The sequence below is a fragment of the Oncorhynchus kisutch genome, unplaced genomic scaffold (genome assembly GCF_002021735.2).
Source record: "Oncorhynchus kisutch isolate 150728-3 unplaced genomic scaffold, Okis_V2 scaffold1697, whole genome shotgun sequence".
NCBI lineage: Eukaryota > Metazoa > Chordata > Actinopteri > Salmoniformes > Salmonidae > Oncorhynchus > Oncorhynchus kisutch.
In genome coordinates this window covers 6970-22348 of record NW_022263642.1, presented here as the reverse complement: position 1 = coordinate 22348, position 15379 = coordinate 6970, and the positions used below count along the sequence as shown (strand labels likewise).

The following is a 15379-nucleotide window of genomic DNA, read 5'->3' as shown; positions in this document are numbered from 1 at the left end:
TTAGAGCAGTAGTATATTACCTTGGGTGGTCAGTGTTATTATAGCAGTAGTATATTACCTTGGTGGTCAGTGTTATTATAGCAGTAGTATATTACCTTGGGATGGTCAGTGTTATTAGAGCAGTAGTATATTACCTTGGGGTTGGTCAGTGTTATTAGAGCAGTAGTATATTACCTTGGGATGGTCAGTGTTATTAGAGCAGTAGTATATTACCTTGGGGTGGTCAGTGTTATTAGAGCAGTAGTATATTACCTTGGGTTGGTCAGTGTTATTATAGCAGTAGTATATTACCTTGGGTGGTCAGTGTTATTAGAGCAGTAGTATATTACCTTGGGTGGTCAGTGTTATTAGAGCAGTAGTATATTACCTTGGGTTGGTCAGTGTTATTAGAGCAGTAGTATATTACCTTGGGGTGGTCAGTGTTATTAGAGCAGTAGTATATTACCTTGGGTTGGTCAGTGTTATTAGAGCAGTAGTATATTACCTTGGGTGGTCAGTGTTATTAGAGCAGTAGTATATTACCTTGGGGTGGTCAGTGTTATTAGAGCAGTAGTATATTACCTTGGGGTGGTCAGTGTTATTAGAGCAGTAGTGTATTACCTTGGGGTGGTCAGTGTTATTAGAGCAGTAGTAGTATTACCTTGGGTTGGTCAGTGTTATTAGAGCAGTAGTATATTACCTTGGGGTGGTCAGTGTTATTAGAGCAGTAGTATATTACCTTGGGGTGGTCAGTGTTATTATAGCAGTCGTGTATTACCTTGGGGTGGTCAGTGTTATTAGAGCAGTAGTATATTACCTTGGGTTGGTCAGTGTTATTAGAGCAGTAGTATATTACCTTGGGTTGGTCAGTGTTATTAGAGCAGTAGTATATTACCTTGGGGTGGTCAGTGTTATTAGAGCAGTAGTATATTACCTTGGGGTGGTCAGTGTTATTATAGCAGTAGTGTATTACCTTGGGGTGGTCAGTGTTATTAGAGCAGTAGTATATTACCTTGGGGTGGTCAGTGTTATTATAGCAGTCGTGTATTACCTTGGGGTGGTCAGTGTTATTAGAGCAGTAGTATATTACCTTGGAGTGATCAGTGGGGTGCCGTCCACCCATCTCCAGGTCCCCTCAGTAACAAAGTCAGTTAGACCAATCCAGACTCTCTTGTTGAGGTTGAAGAACATTTTCGCTTTTTGAAAAAGATAAACATATATACGTATTCTGTTTGATTATATCTAACCCCTGCACACCCATATCGTCTCTCTCTCTCTCTCTCTCTCTCTCTCTCTCTCTCTTACCTGTTCCATATTGCTGTTTATGATCACAAGGTCTGCTCCTCTCTCCAGACAGTCCTCTCTGCTCTCCTCCCGGTTTTAGTCTCAGTAGACAGGAAGTACTACATGGATTCAAACTTGTGACAGGTTACAGGACAGGGTTGTTGTGAAAGATGAAAACATGAATTGACGTCCAACTTCTTACACTGCACACTTAATGACCGAATACAGACACATGCTCGGGCCTGTGTAATAATGACATGATCATTTAGTGCGGTAGATTTACTAGCCTCCCACTGAGAACATTTCTCTCCTTCTGTAGTTGTTCTCTCTCTTCAGTACATTTGTTTTCATAAACTATGAATCTCGATAAGTTGCTCACTAAATTAGATAACATCAGAACTGCTAATATAGTAAGAACAATAACTATAATGTTTACAGTAACTTTGACCGCAGCAAGAATGTCACGTTGCCAAGCAACATCCAAAGGTAAGGCCAAGATGTAAATAGAAAAGTCGAAAATCTGGTGACCTGTGATGAAGACGGCACAGCATCAAGTCTAGTCAATGTAATGAGGGCCTTATACTCACAGTAGACAGATAGGCCTATGATCCCAGCCATTAGGAGAAGACACAGCATCCACAGACACACTGCAGCAACTAGGAAGGGTCTCTTCCCTGAGCTCTCAGGCTCTGTAGACAAATAAGAGAGACTTGTGGTGTGTTGTGTTGGTCAATTATTTGTAACAATGTCTGCTGTCTCTTCTCTCTTGGTGCTGGTCTCACCGTCTCTCAGGGTGTCTCTCACTGATGTAGATATCCACAATCCTCTCCTCCATCTCACCTCTGTCAAGCTTGACCTTCTTGTTCATATCTGCTACTACAGCAAAAGTTGTAAGTATTTGTTGTCGGCAGCGGTCCTTTGAGGCATGGGCTGTAGCTATTGGGTAAAAAACTGTCTACTTCCGTGAAGACACTCAAATGATATTTTTGAGTAAGGTATTGGAATGAAAAAATTACAACGGGTGTATGTTAAAGTAACTCTCCAGTGTTTCCAGATTTCTATAAATTATTACCTATAATTTATAAAAATATGAGTGAAATAGTTTAAGTTCCAAAAAATTCTAAATAAGTGCATTATGTTAAAATGCTTTTCTGTGTTGGAAAGGTGTCACCCCAACAACAGAATGGGGCGTATACCGGTCATAAAAATATGAACGTGAGTAGACTGCTGATTGGTCAGCTCATCCTCAGGAGTATGACATCATTCCTTATGAAGAAATAGCAAGCAAGTCTGTTTGAGATACAAGTTTGAGATGGAGACATATTTTTTTTAGACATATTTTTTCTCCAATTTATGCTTTGGCCACAAATTCGAGTAAAGGATGAGTCAACAACATTATTTGGGTAGAAGTTAACAGAATATTAACTTTGTGAGATTTTCAATGGACAGGTGTTCATTTATTGGTTTCTAACTTTATTGTTAGCCAAAGCAACACGAGTGGAAACCATTGAAGGAGCGAGGCTGCACAGATATTCCAAGGCTCATCACATTCACACTGTTCTGTGTCTGTATGGTTAGTTTTCTGTCAGTGGAGGCTGGTGGGAGGAGCTATAGGAGGACAAGCTCATTGTAATGGCTGGAACTGAATTGTGGTCCCGCCTCCTGCCTCTCTATTGGATGGTTTGTCTATCAATCAAGAAATGCAGGCTAATGGGAGATTGCTATTGGTGCTTGATAACCATTACAGGCAGCTCACTCATCAGTAAAGATCAAGACCAAAGCATAATGCAATGTGTTTTTTTTTTTTACTTTAGACATTTCCACAAATGAATAACTGTATTTTGAGCAGCCTATTCCTTCCTACTGCATGTTTGACAAGTAGGCCTTCAAATGAAAGGTTAAAAACCAGTCCAAATTCCCAAATAGTGCGTGTCTGCGTGTTTTGTGTGTGTGTACTGTCTCTGCGGGTCTGAATGGAGGAAGCTGAAGCGTTGGACTGGGATGCTTGCTTCCATCTAGCGGTAGTAAACAGAACAACGACACTGCAAAGACAGCGCTTGCTGCTACAATAAACTGCTGTATAACAATGCAATGTAATTGTTTCACTGTGTAGTTTCAGCAGATAAGACCGTTTTCATTGTGATTGTGCGCTGACAACAACAACAAATTGTAGTTTTGAGAAGTGCAGTAACTGCAGTCGACTGTGGTATTTTGGACGCAGTAATTGCTGCGTTCAACTGCAGTTGATAACTGCATTGTACTGCAGTTGAACTGCAGTTATACTGCACTCTAATTGCAGTTACACTGCAAAATTACTGCAGTAAAAAAAAGTGTTTATGCATACTGTAGTTATACTGCACTCTGACTGCAGTCTTTCTTCCGTAGCGGTGATAATACATATCTGATTGTATGGGGTCCCCTACGGAAATTCCGGTTAACTTTCATGCAAGAAACTTGAGTCTGACATAACACCTGCCGCTAGCAGAGGCAGAGGTTCATTTTATTACAGCACCCCCGTTGCATTCTGGGAGAGTGGATAGAGACTGAGCAGTGGAACTTTTTTAGTAGCACGGCAATTTCTGGCACCCGAAATCTCGTGTCGAAATAGCTAGTCTTCCGCTATCGGTAGTAATGGCGCTGACACGGTTCGAACGGTTCCTGGCCTCGGTACTGCGGGTAGCGGTCGGGATGCTGTTTGCCGTCTTCCAGCTGCTCGCTCAGCGGCGGGGAGCCGACAGGTCGGTGAGGAGGCTCCCACCAATCACCAACCCACTATTGAGGGTCCCCGCGATGCGGCTCGCCCGCATGATTCGACGGAGAGAGGCAGGTGAACTTTATTAAAGTGATTTTAGGTAGTTAAATGCCACCAGGTAGATCGTGACATAACGTGTAGTCATATAGAAATGTCCGGGGTAAATGAAGAACTGCCAGTTGCTTGTTTTATTATGCATCGTAGCTCGGAATGTTTAGGGAAGAGAAAGATGCTGCAAGGTGACTCGGTGGCACTGACGAATGCTGGGATATGTAGGCTAGTAATAACTCACGACAGTAGTTTATTGACATAGTTTACTGTACTTCGTACCTAATAGTAGTTGTATTACTCTGGGCCTACTTGAATAAATTAGCCTATTGAATTAGCATTTCATATAAAATACATTCAAGTTGGTTGTGTTTTCAAACACATCCTGTCACATCCCAGAGGATATACTGTAGTTTGATTCTCTATTCCATACAGGGCTCTGTTCAAAAGCAGTACACTACATAATAAGGTACCAGTTGGGACACAGATTTGTGTGGCTATTGATGGTTGAGCCGGGCTCCCTGTTGAGAGGGATTTATTTCTAGAACGTAAACAATAGTGGCAGGGGGCCACGTAGAGCCACCGGAGGGGACTTGACTTCACCTGCACAAAGGTCACTGTAGTCAGAGGAGGCTACATCCCAAATGGCAACTGGTGACCTATATAGTGCACTACTTTTGACCAAGGCCCAGAGGGTTCTGGTTGAAAGTAGTGCTCTATAAAGGGAATAGTGTGCCATTTTGGGATAGAGACAGAGACAATAGGAACTCTTTCCCCGACTCCCGTTCTCTCTCTGCTATGTAACGTTACAGTGCTTTGAACATCTGGAAAATGTCTCTATACATCCTGCCAATTGTACTCTCAGAATAGCTTTTTACAGTGTTTACAGAGTACGAGAATAGACATATTCATCCTAAATATTCACCGTTGTGCTTCTCATTTCTTTTTTGGATTGATCATATTTGTATCCCAAATGGCACCCTATTCCCTATGTAAATCACTACTTCTGGTCAAAGGTAGTGCACTAACAGGGAATAGGGTGGCATTTGGGGCACAGCATATCTTGATGAATCAGACTGTAATTGATATAATTGCCCCTGTTCGCTCAGGTAACCAGTGTGGAGGTGGTACAGACCTACATAGACCGCATCCAAGAGATTAACCCTCTCATCAATGCAATGGTCAAGGACAGGTAAGAGAGAGGGTGTGTGAGATTGAGAGAGGACACCTACTTTCACTGTGCATTTCAAGTCAAGCCACACTCCCATCCTCCCTTTATCTCTTACCTCCTATTCTCTGTCCGCCCCTCCTACCACCCCCCTCTCCCTCTCTGTCCGCCCCTCCTACCACCCCTCTCTCTCTCTGTCCGCCCCTCCTACCACCCCTCTCTCTCTGTCTCTCTGTCCGCCCCTCCTACCACCCCCCTCTCTCTCTCTGTCCGCCCCTCCTACCACCCCTCTCTCTCTCTCCTGTCCGCCCCTCCTACCACCCCCCTCTCTCTCTCTGTCCGCCCCTCCTACCACCCCCCTCTCTCTCTCTGTCCGCCCCTCCTACCACCACCCCCCTCTCTCTCTCTGTCCGCCCCTCCTACCACCCCCCTCTCTCTCTCTGTCCGCCCCTCCTACCACCCCCCTCTCTCTCTCTGTCCGCCCCTCCTACCACCCCTCTCTCTCTCTCTGTCCGCCCCTCCTACCACCCCTCTCTCTCTCTCTCTCTCCTCTCTCTCTCTCTGTCCTTCCCTCCTACCACCCCCCTCTCTCTCTCTCTGTCCGCCCCTCCTACCACCCCTCTCTCTCTCTCTCTGTCCGCCCCTCCTACCACCCCCTCTCTCCTCCTCTCTGTCCGCCCTCCCTACACCCCTCTCTCTCTCTCTCTCCTCTCTCTCTCTCTCTCTCTCTCTGCCGCCCTCCTACCCACCCCTCTCTCTCTCTCTCCTCTCTCTGTCCGCCCCTCCCTTCCCCCTCTCTCTCTCTGTCCGACCCTCCTCCACCCCTCTCTCCTCTCTGCCCCTCCTACCACCCCTCTCTCTCTCTGTCTGCCCCTCCTCCACCCCTCTCTCTTCTCTCTCTGTCCTTCCCTCCTTACCACCCCTCTTCTCTCTCTGTCCGCCCCTCCTACCACCCTCTCTCTCTCTGTCCGCCCCTCCTACCACCCCTCTCTCTCTCTCTCTCTCTCTCTCTCCTCTCTCTGTCCTCCCTCTACCACCCCTCTCTCCTCTCTTGTCCTTCCCTCCTACCACCCCTCTCTCTCTCTGTCCTTTCCCTCCTACACCCCTCTCTCTCTCTGTCCTTCCCTCCTACCACCCTCTCTCTCTCTGTCCTTCCCTCCTACCACCCCTCTCTCTCTCTGTCCTTCCCTCCTACCACCCCTCTCTCTCTCTGTCCGCCCCTCCTACCCACCCCTCTCTCTCTCCATCCCTCCACCCATCTCTCTCAGGTTTTCATTGGCCCTGCAGGAGGCAGCCCAGGTGGATAAGCTGATAGAGGAGGAGACAGGAGGAGAGGATGTTCTGGAGGACAGGCTTCCTCTACTGGGTGTCCCTTTCACTGTCAAAGAGGCCTTCTCCCTCCAGGGTAGGCTGCTAATGCTACTCCTTCTAATGATGGTTAGAATAGAGTCACTTTATTTCTATGTACTCTGGTACTCTGGTAAAACATGGTCACTGCCCTGACCTGCAGCAGTACTGCTGTCTGTTGTATTTCAATATTTGATGCAACGTTTGGTGCCAAAGTATGGAGTCTTGCGTCCAGGGCAGGCTACTAATGCTACTTATAGTGAGGATAATATGATCAACATGGCCAATACCCTGACCTGTAGTTGTGCCTGTGCTGCAATCAGTGTTCTTTCCCTACTGGTTGTCCTTGATGCAACGTTTGTTGCTAAAGTCTATCTGTCTCTGTGCCATTCCCTCACTCTCAAGGTCTAAACCTGCTGAAATTGGAAACCTACTGAACTACTACAGTTGAAATAGAAGCCTTGTTTGTTCCAATGCCTTGTTCACTGTCCCCATTTACCATCCCTCTCCCTCTCTTGCCCCTCTCTCTCTCTCTCTCTTCTCCCCAGGCATGCCTAACTCCACAGGGCTGGTGTCACGGCGGGGGGTGATTTCGGCAACGGACGCTCCCCCGGTGGCTCTGCTGAAGAGGGCAGGGGCCATTCCTCTGGGGGTGACTAACTGTAGTGAGCTCTGCATGTGGCTTGAGTCCCATAACCGCCTGTATGGAATCACCAACAACCCATACGACCTGGAGAGGATACCAGGCGGAAGCTCCGGTTAGTTACACCGCTGTCATTCTCCAATGGAATGGATGGAATCCAATGGAATGGAATGGAATGTTTGGAATACGGTGGAATGGAATGTTTGGAATACGGTGGAATAGAATGTTTGGAATACGGTGGAATGGAATGTTTGGAATACGGTGGAATGGAATGTTTGGAATACGGTGGAATGGAATGTTTGGAATACGGTGGAATGGAATGTTTGGAATACGGTGGAATGGAATGTTGGAATACGGTGGAATGGAATGTTTGGAATACGGTGGAATGGAATGTTTGGAATACGGTGGAATGGAATGTTTGGAATACGGTGGAATGGAATGTTTGGAATACGGTGGAATGGAATGTTTGGAATACGGTGGAATGGAATGTTTGGAATACGGTGGAATGGAATGTTTGGAATACGGTGGAATGGAATGTTTGGAATACGGTGGAATGGAGCAGATAATAGAATGTTACCTTTACTGTCAACCTTCAATATATTGTTACTACCATCTAGTATGACCTTTATCTCTCTGTCTGTCTCTCTCAGGAGGGGAGGGCAGTATTTTGGGGGGGCGGTGGTTCCGTGATAGGGGTTGGCTCAGATGTTGGGGGCAGTATTCGCATCCCAGCATTCTTCAATGGCATCTTCGGCCACAAGCCAACATCAGGTGAGGGCATCCAGTCTGACACCTGTGTGTGAGTGTTGTGTACATGGAGGTTTGTATCTATCCCCGCGTTGTAGAGAGACACGTCCTGTGTGTGTGAGACACTCACACCAATCTGCTGTCTCTGTAGGTTGTAACGGGGCCAGTTCCTTCTAATCGTGCGTGTGGTTGTGTTTAATTGCAGATGTGTGTGTATTTTAATATTTGGTATGTTATTAGTATCCCCATTAGCTGTTGTTAAAGCAGCAGCTACTCTTCCTGGGGTCCAACACAGAACATGAAACATAATACAGAACATCGTTAGACAACAACAGCTCAAGGACAGAACTACATCCATTTAAAAAGGGCACACAGCCTTCATGTCAATACAATACACACAAACTATCTAGGTGAAATAGGGGAGAGGCGTTGTGCCGTGAGGTGTTGCTTTATCTGCTTTTTAAACCAGGTTTGCTGTTCATTTGAGCAACAGAGTTCCATTGAATAATGGCTCTATATAATACTGTACGCTTTCTTGAATTTGTTGTGGATTTGGGGACTGTGAAAAGACCCCTGGTGGCATTTTAAATAAATAAATACAGTATGGGGATGAGGTAGATAGATGGGCCGTTTACAGATGGGCTATGTACAGGTGCAGTGATCTGTGAGCTGCTCTGATAGCTGGTGCTTAAAGCTAGTGAGGGAGATATGAGTCTCCAGCTTCAGAGATTATTGCAGTTCGTTCCAGTCATTGGCAGCAGAGAACTGGAAGGAAAGTCGACCAAAGGAGGAATTGGCTTTGGGGGTGACCAGTGAGATATACCTGCTGGAGCGCGTGCTACGAGTGGGTGCTCCTATGGTGACCAGTGAGCTGAGATAAGACGGGGCTTTACCTAGCAGAGACTTGGAGATAACCTGTAGCCAGTGGGTTTGGCGACGAGTATGAAGCGAGGGCCAACCAACGAGAGCGTACAGGTCGCAGTGGTGGGTAGTATATGGGGCTTTGGTGACAAAACGGATGGCACTGTGATAGACTGCATCCAATTTTTTGAGTAGAGTGTTAGAGGCTATTTTATAGATGACATCTCCGAAGTCGAGGATCGGTAGGATGGTCAGTTTTACGAGGGTATGTTTGGCAGCATGAGTGAAGGATGCTTTGTTGCGATATAGGAAGCCAATTCTGGATTGGAGATGCTTAATGTGAGTCTGGAAGGAGAGTTTACAGTCTAACCAGACACCCAGGTATTTGTAGTTGTCTATGTATTCTAAGTCAGAACCGTCCAGAGTAGTGATGCTGGACGGGCAGGCAGGTGCGGGCAGTGATCGGGTGAAGAGCATGCATTTAGTTTTACTTGTATTTAAGAGCAATTGGAGGCCACGGAAGGAGAGTTGTATGGCATTGAAGCTTGTCTGGAGGTTAGTTAACGCAGTGTCCAAAGAGGGGTCAGAAGTATACAGAATCTTGTCGTCTGCGTAGAGGTGGATCATAGAATCAGCAAGAGCGACATCATTGATGTATACAGAGAAGAGAGTCGACCCGAGAATTGAACCCTGTGTAGAGACTGCCAGAGGTCCGGACAACAGGCCCTCCGTTTTGACACACTGAACTCTGTCAGAGAAGTAGTTGGTGAACCAGGCGAGGCAATCATTTGAGATCCCAAGGCTGTTGAGTCTGCAATAAGAATGTAGTGATTGACAGTCGAAAGTCTTGGCCAGGTCGATGAATATGGCTGCACAGTAATGTCTCTTATCGATGGCGGTTATGATATCGTTTAGGACCTTGAGCGTGGCTGAGGTGCTGTGGCCAAGATTGAACTGTTTGGCCTGAATGCCAAGAGTCATAGAGGGAGAAATCTGGCACCATCCCTACAGTGAATCATGGTGATGACAGCATAATGCTGTTGGGATGTTTTTCAGCGGCAGGGACTGGGAGACTAGTCAGGATTGAGGGAAAGATGAACAGAGTAAAGTGCAGAGAGATCAAAACCTGCTCCAGAGTGCTCAGGACCTCAAACGGGGGCCAAGGTTCACCTTCCAACAGGACAACAACCCTAAGCACACAGCCAAGACAACGCAAGAGTAGCTACGTGACAAGTCTCTGAATGTCCTTGAGTGGCCCAGCAAGAGCCCGGACTTGAACCCTATCGAACATCTCTGGAGAGACCTGAAAATAGCTGTGCAGTGATTGCTCCCCATCCAACCTGAAAGAGCTTGAGAGGATCTGCAGAGAAGAATGGGAGAAACTCCCCAAATACAGGTGTGCCAAGCTTATAGCGTCATACCCAAGAACACTCAAGGCTGTAATTACTGCCAAAGGTGCCTCAAAGTATTGAGTAAAGGGTCTGAATACTTATGTAATTCAGATATTATTATTATTATTATTTTTTAATACATTAGCAAACATAAAAAGAAAATAAACTGTTTTTGCTTTGTCATTGTGGGGGTATTGTGTGGAGATTGTTGAGGGGAAACCAACTATTTAATCTGGTTTAGAATAAGGCTCTAACGTGACAAAATGTAGAAAAGGTTAAGAGGTCTGAATACTTTCCGAATGCACTGTAAGTTGACTATGTAAACCATTTGGGATTTTCAACACAAAGTTCTTATCAAAAGAAGAAGTGATGCAGTCAGTCTCTTCTCAACTATTAGCCAAGAGAGACTGGCAGCATAGTATTATATCAGCCCTCTGATTACAATGAGCTACATCTTAACTAGATCTTTCTTTGCAACACTTGACCACATGATTGGACAATACTCAAGATAAGACAAAACTAGAGGCTGCAGGACCTTTCTTTGTGGAGTCAAAAAGCAGAGTGTCTCTTTATTACAGACAGACTTCTCCCCATCTTTACAACCATTGCATCTGTATGTTTTGACCATGACAGTTTACAATCTAAGGGAACACCAAGTACTTGAGTCTCCTCAACTTGTTCAACAGCCACACCATTCATTACCAGATTCAGCCGGGGTCTAGAACTTAGGGAGTGATTGGTACTAAATACAATGCTCTTAGTTTAAGATGTTCAGGACCAGTTTATTACTGGCCACCCATTCCTAAACAGACTGCAACTGTTTTGTTAAGGGTTTCAGTGACTTCATTAGCTGTGGTTGCTGATGTATATATGGTTGAATCATCAACATACATGAACACACGTCCTTTGTGTGTGTTTGTTTGCTTGCAGGTGTGTGTGTGTTTCTGGGTGTTCTACTGATATTGTCCATTATTCTCCCTCTAGACAGGTGTAGTATCTAACGTGGGTCAGTCTCCTCTCTCTCTCTGTAGGTGTAGTATCTAATGTGGGTCAGTTCTCCTCTCTCTCTCTGTAGGTGTAGTATCTACCGTGGGTCAGTTCTCCTCTCTCTCTCTGTAGGTGTAGTATCTAACGTGGGTCAAGTTCTCTCTCTCTCTCTGTAGGTGTAGTATCTAACGTGGGGGTCAGTTCTCCTCTCTCTCTCTGTAGGTGTAGTATCTAACGTGGGTCAGTTTCTCCTCTCTCTCTCTCTCTCTCTGTAGGTGTAGTATCTAACGTGGGTCGTTCTCCTCTTCTCTCCTCTGTAGGGTGTAGTATCTAACGTGGGTCAGTTCTCCTCTCTCTCCTCTGTAGGTGTAGTATCTAACGTGGGTCAGTTCTCTCTCTCTCTCTCTGTAGGTGTAGTATCTAACGTGGGTCAGTTCTCCTCTCACTCTCTCGTTAGGTGTAGTATCTAACCGTGGGTCAGTTCTCCTCTCTCTCTCTTTAGGTGTAGTATCTAACGTGGGTCAGTTCTCCTCTCTCTCTGTAGGTGTAGTATCTAACGTGGGTCAGTTCTCCCTCTCTCTCTGTAGGTGTAGTATCTAACGTGGGTCCAGTTCTCCTCTCTCTCTCTGTAGGTGTAGAATCTAACGTGGGTCAGTTCTATCTCTCTCTGTAGGTGTAGTATCATAACGTGGGTCCAGTCTCTCTCTGTAGGTTGTAGTATCTAACGTGGGTCAGTCTCTTTCTCACTCTCTGTCGGTTTCCCCTGTAGCTATTTTGTTAGTATCTAACGTGGGTCAGAGTTCTCCTCCTTACTCTTCTCTCTCTGTAGGTATTTAGTATTCTAACGTGGGTCACTCTCTCCTCTCTCTCTCTTCCGTAGGTGTGGTATCTAACGTGGTCAGTCTCTCTCCTCTCTCTCCTCTCTTAGGTTGTTGGGTAATCTAACGTGGGTCAGTTCTCCTCTCTCTCTCTCTCTCTCTCTCCTCTCTCCTCTAGGTGTAGTATCTAACTGTGGGGTCAGTTCTCCTCTCTCTCACAGTCTGGCCTTGTGGTATCTAACGTGGGTCAGTTTTCTCCTCTCTCTAGACAGTATAGGTTGTCAGTATCTAACTTGGTGTCAGTTCACCTTCTCTCTCCTCTCTTTTTCTCTCTCTCTCTAGGTGTAGTATCTAACGTGGGTCATGTTCCCCCCGGCCTCGGGGCAGCAGCCTGGTTTCCTGTGTACAGGCCCAATGTGTTCGCTACGCCACGGACCTGCTGCCCATGCTCAGAGTTATGGAGGAGCCAACGCTGACAGGTACAGAGGGGCACAACAAAAAACGACAACATGCACAGATGACATTGACAGCCGTTAATAACACCCAGATATGACCATGTCTTCTCTCTCTCTGCCTCCCCCTCTGCAGGTTGTCTCTGTCGTCTGAGGTGGATCTGAAGAGACTACGGTTCTTCTCTGTTCCTCACGATGGAGGCTCTCCTCTGGTGTCTCCTGTCGACCAGCAGCTAGTCCTGGCTCAGAGGAGGGTAAGCGAGAGAGAGGGGGAGGAGGGGAGGGAGACAGGAGAGTTCCTCTGGTGTCTCCTGTTGACCAGCAGCTAGTCCTGGCTCAGAGGAGGGTAAGAGAGAGAGAGGGGGAGGAGGGGAGGGAGACAGGAGAGTTCCTCTGGTGTCTCCTGTCGACCAGCAGCTAGTCCTGGCTCAGAGGAGGGTAAGAGAGAGAGGGGGAGGAGGGGAGGGGAGGGAGACAGGAGAGTTCCTCTGGTGTCTCCTGTCGACCAGCAGCTAGTCCTGGCTCAGAGGAGGGTAAGAGAGAGAGAGGGGGAGGAGGGGAGGGAGACAGGAGAGTTCCTCTGGTGTCTCCTGTCGACCAGCAGCTAGTCCTGGCTCAGAGGAGGGTGAGAGAGAGAGGAGGGTGAGTTGGAGAAAGAAAGGGGAGATGGAGCAAAGGAGGTAGAGAGAGAGAAGGAGATAAGAGATGAGGGAAATGGTTGAATCAGGAGAGACAGAGGAAGATTAGAAGATGGAAATAGAGAGAGGGAGGGAGAGAACATTAGAGAATTCAGTGTCACCATGTCTTCCCCAGGTGGTAGAGCGTCTGGAGGCAGACCTGGGGTCAAAGTTCAGCAGCTGAAGATTCCTCAGCTCAAATACTCCTTCCAGATCTGGAGTGCGATGATGGGAGCCCCGGGGAAGGATGGAAAGGTGTGTATCTATTTGTGTGAGTTTTTGCTCGTCTCTGAGTGCATGGTGAGTGCTTGAATGTATAGTATTGCCTTAATGGTCTATATGCCTGTTCGTCCAACAGCAGCCCACATCGTTTGCAGAGCTGATGTCTGACCATGGGAAGAAGGTGTGGCCTCTATGGGAGATGGCTAAGTGGACTGTGGGACTCTCCAAGCACACCGTGGCTGCTATAGGTGTGTGATTGTTATGTGTTGGTTATGTGATGGTGTGTGATTGTTTAAGGACATGTAGTAGGCCTCCCCTACTTCTCTGTTCCTCCCTCCTTTTCTCTCTCTCCCTTGTCTACTATGTCATGTTGTCTGTAACTGGGGATAATGTTATATGGTCTTTCATTTAACTCAGTGCTCTTCAAAGTGGGGCACATTGTTGTAAATGAAATAACCAGAACTCTTCTCAGTTCTGGTCCTGGTAGAGATGTTTCACTGGTCCCGACCCACGTCAGACTGGGAGTGTGTTGGTACATACAAATGACTGTCCTTTTTCCCTCTCGTTGCTCACTCTCTCTCTCTCTCTCTCTCTCTCTACCTCTCTCTACCTCTCTCTACCTCTCTCTCTCTACCTCTCTCTACCTCTCTCTCTCTCTCTGCCTCTCTCTCTACCTTCTCTCTCAGGTCTGGTCCTGGTAGAGATGTTCCAGAGGTCCCAGCCCACCCAGTTGATCCTGCAGCAGAAGGAGTCTCTCCAGAAGGACCTGGAGGAACTGTTGGGGACAGACGGGGTGCTGCTCTACCCCTCTCACCCGCACCTCGCCCCCAAACACCACCATCCCCTCTTCACCCCCTTCAACTTCTCCTATACTGGTCAGTGGTGCTTTAGCTAGCTTGGTGTCAGTGGTGGAAGGTAGGCAGTAGTTTGCAGAGCCTCGTATGATCTTTACCTGGTCAGGAAAATATCTAACCCTAAATGACAGCCATTGCCTGAAGTACAGTTCCACATTTTTATCAGCTCTGACACGGTACCCTTCTCTCATCCCTCACAGGTATCTTTAACATTCTGGGCCTTCCGGTGACCCAGTGTCCGTTGGGGCTGAGCGAGGAGGGTTTACCCTTGGGACTGCAGCTGGTGGTGGGGAAGCAGCAGGACCGTCTCTCCCTGGCCACCGCTGTGTTCCTGGAGAAGACCTTCGGCGGTTGGAGAGACCCGGGGAGCATCGCCACGGCCACCACCCAGCTAGATACCCGGCGCGGGGCGTCAACGACTGCATCGTGAATATACAGAGATGTTTATTCTGGGATGAATGACAGTCCTAGAAGACAGAGGAATGTATGCACTGACACAGACAGGCAGACACACTCACACTGTCTGTTTGCACATGCCGTCCTGTCAGTCGTCCAGCCTTGTCATTCATTCTTTAACAACAGACTGTCGCCAGGTTACTGAGTCACTCGTCCACTACAGTATGTCTGTTGTGTCTTCGTCACAAAGTGCCCTATGCTTGTCCAAAGAGCCTTTATGTGTCCTGTCATTGTGTGTTCCTGGCTTGTGTCCCAAATGACTCCCTATATAGTACACTACATTTGAACAGAGCCCTATTCCCTTCATAGTGCTCTATATTTGACTAGAGCCCTATTCCCTTCATAGTGCCCTACATTTGACCAGAGCCCTATTCCCTTCATAGTGCCCTACATTTGACCAGAGCCCTATTCCCTTCATAGTGCTCTATATTTGACTAGAGCCCTATTCCCTTCATAGTGCCCTACATTTGACCAGAGCCCTATTCCCTTCATAGTGCCTACATTTGACCAGAGCCCTATTCCCTTCATAGTGACATTTGACAGAGCCCTATTCCCTTCATAGTGCCCCACATTTGACCAGAGCCCTATTCCCTTCATAGTGCCCTACATTTGACCAGAGCCCTATTCCCTTCATAGTGCCCTACATTTGACTAGAGCCCTATTCCCTTCATAGTGCCCTACATTTGACTAGAG

At 46.9% G+C, this 15379-nt stretch overlaps 1 pseudogene; it reads left to right on the top strand.

Annotated features, from left to right (window-relative positions):
- Positions 1-3717: 3717 nt before the first annotated feature.
- LOC109887051 (fatty-acid amide hydrolase 2-A-like) lies at positions 3718-15031 on the top strand (annotated as a pseudogene).
- The last annotated feature ends 348 nt before the right edge of the window (positions 15032-15379 follow it).